Below are 3178 nucleotides of genomic sequence, written 5' to 3'. Positions count from 1 at the left end.
CTTTTTAATAGTTTATATGCACATTGTTGCCCTTGTCAGATCATTTTAATTGGTGATTTATTGTTTAGATATGTGACCCTCAAAGTGTTTGATGTCACTTGGTGTTTGTTTGGATATGAGGTACAGCGTAACCGCAGGGTTTCTCACAGCCAATTAGCTGGTGATTTACATTCGGTTCAGAGTAAAAAATTGCATATTCTTTAACATTTCTATAAAATATTTTTGAAGAATCTATTTGCAGTTTTATTACATACAATAACAGTTCATAGTGCCCAAAAATAACTATAAACCACCATATTCTCATGTCATGCGCTAGCTTTTTGAGTCAAACCTCTTCTGCCTTAGCCATTTGCACCTTTTTTTAATGTGAGTGAAAGTGTTTTGCGCCATTCAAGTAGCCTATCAGGAAGTTTAAGTTATCAGGCTACTGAACCTAATAACTATACACAAATAGACCCACAAATAGTCTTTCTAAGAGAGGACGTTCCCAGCTTCCAGCTATCAGCGGCAAAACTTTATGCAACTCCTGCTACGCTAGCTCCAACTAGGCTACAAGAAGCATCAACAAAGGTCGCAGTGTCTCAGTGGTGGTGACGTGATGGATCATATGTTGCGTGTGTGATGGTAATTTAGACATACAAATATTGCACATATTTTCATTCGCGCTCTACCTGCCCACACTGAGTTAATTATCCACCTGCATCCCCGCTCGTAAATTTTGGGAATGTCACAATCCACCTGTCTTAGACATTTTTATGTTTTATGTTTCAGGACTCTGAAGGGAAGCTTATTAGGATAATTTTTAAAGGTGGGGTGCATGATCTCTGAAAGCCAGTGTTGACATTTGAAAATCGACCTTCTGTTGATAGACCTGCCCCACACATACGCAACCCAGGCAACGATGTTGGTTAGTGGACACGCCCCTTATTAATGATTGGCTACAAGTGTGTTTTGGTACTCGGCCTGACTCCCTTTTCCAAAGTGTTTTACAAAAATTATGCACCTGCCTTTAATGACAACATTTTTGATTCTTTTACAATAGACCTTTGACTTTTCCAACATTTTAACAGCTTTGTTCAGTATGGAATAAAAAGCTCACTAAGATTCTTCTGTTCCGCAGAAGCAAAGCAACATTTAAAGGTTAAGAAGGATAGAGGACGTGTAAATATTTATGGAATTTAAATTTTGTGGTGAATTATTCCTTTGGATCTGGTTATGCCATTCCGCTGAAATTCAAATCATATTAAACTGGATAGATCATCCAGCGGCTTCAAAAGTTTGCATTGTAAAAATGTTTTAGAGATGTATTGTATCGGTGTGCATTTCAAAATAATGTTAAGTAGTCTTAGAAGTAGCATTCTTTCGTTATTCCTGGAGAGACCAATGAATGCTGAACTCTAATTGCTATCTGAATCTAGAACAAAGCATTCAACCACCTTCAACCGCCTCATTGCAATGCCTCCTAGACATCAATCCCCCTCACAGCATACCAACCATTTTAACGCCCATCATTCCAGTGCCCTAATGGAATAATGATATTCCAGACCTTTGACTCCCAGTACGAGGGAGAAGATTAGAATCTGTCAGCGCTTCCGAATACATTTAGTATCGGTTTTCAATCTATACCCTTTTCCTCCTTATAGTTTTCCTTATTTTGGAGGACCTTCAGTTAATAGAATCTATGGGCTCAAATATCTGTGTGTATTTAATGCCTTTATACGTTGTTAAAGTAGATATTGTAGTATGATGGTGATAGAGACTGTCAAAATGAAACACTTGTCATTCTAAAACAAGATTTATATGTAGCTTCGGGGTATTGCTATCGGAGTTGCCAAAATTCTTGATTTTTCTTTCGGTGTAAAATAGGTGTAGCTAATAGAGCCGAATCTCTCGCGTACATCACAGTGTCTGTGCCAGACTGTGGCGGGCTGAGAGACAGGAGTTATAATGCTGATCTTCAGGTCTGATTGCTTTGTGGATGTTCTCTGACTCTGTGTTGCTATGACAGCTCATCACACAGACAAGACAGATGCTCGCTCACCTCCTCAACCTTCTCAGTCTCATCCTGTGTATTTTAAGTTCTTCAGTCATTTTTCAATAGTAGCTTTCTCCTCGTATACCTTTCAGAAATCAAACAAAAAAGTTCCACTGAATGAAGCGTGTTTTGGTGCAGTTAAGAAATGAGGAGCTCATTTCCAAAACACGATAAATCCATTTCAAAAATTGTTTTCAGGAAAAGGACATTTTTTGCCTAGACCCACACATTTTGTGAATATTTAATTTATGTTTTTAGGCTCAGTCTAAAGATGTTGATCAATGATTATTAAATCAAACAACAATATTGTTTAAAAAGCTTTTAAAAAATTCAAAACGCAATAAATCCATTGATTTTTTTTCCTCAAAACGCTAAATCAATCTATTTTTTTTCTAAAATGCTAAAAATGCATATTTTTTCCATAACGATGTAAATCTATTCATTTATTTCCAAAACGCTATAAATCCATAGATTTTTTCTAAAATGCTAAAAATTCATATTTTTTTCCCATAACAATATAAATCTAGCCTGACGTTGTCATACTCAATTCTAGTCAGAATTTGTGACCTGATCCAGCAAAATGAGTCACAGTGACCCAAATTTCAAAATTGAGATTTTGGTATCGATGAAAAGAGGAGACCATAAGCTTTCAAATTATATCCTAATCAAAGTCATACCTTGAATGGTTTTAAAGATATGGACATTTGAATTAAGGTTGTCTGTGCTCTTTTTCCAACTGAAAACCTGAGAAAAACGCCTTTAAAGTTTTTTGCCCGTTTTTTGTAGATATCTTTCAAAATCCATTGCATTTTTAAAGGGTTAAACGATTTATTTTACAGCTTAATTTGACAAAAGACATTAATATAAATGCCATTACAGTAAACCAGGAAACTAGCTTATAAATCAAACAGAATGATGTTTATTGAAAATGTGAAGTAACAGAAAGGTTTCTGTGATTGTTGGGGTTTGAGTTAGGGGAAGGGAATAGAACATTACGTATATGGAATGTCCCCACAAAACAATGTGTGTTTGTGTGTGTGTGTGTGTGTGTGTGTGTGTGTGTGTGTGTGTGTGTGTGTGTGTGTGTGTGTGTTTGTTTTTATCACTTTGTGGGGACCGCAACCTGACAGCACACTCACGTTG

This window comes from Misgurnus anguillicaudatus, chromosome 19, assembly GCF_027580225.2.
Source record: "Misgurnus anguillicaudatus chromosome 19, ASM2758022v2, whole genome shotgun sequence".
Lineage (NCBI taxonomy): Eukaryota > Metazoa > Chordata > Actinopteri > Cypriniformes > Cobitidae > Misgurnus > Misgurnus anguillicaudatus.
Note: the sequence above shows the minus strand (reverse complement) of the source record.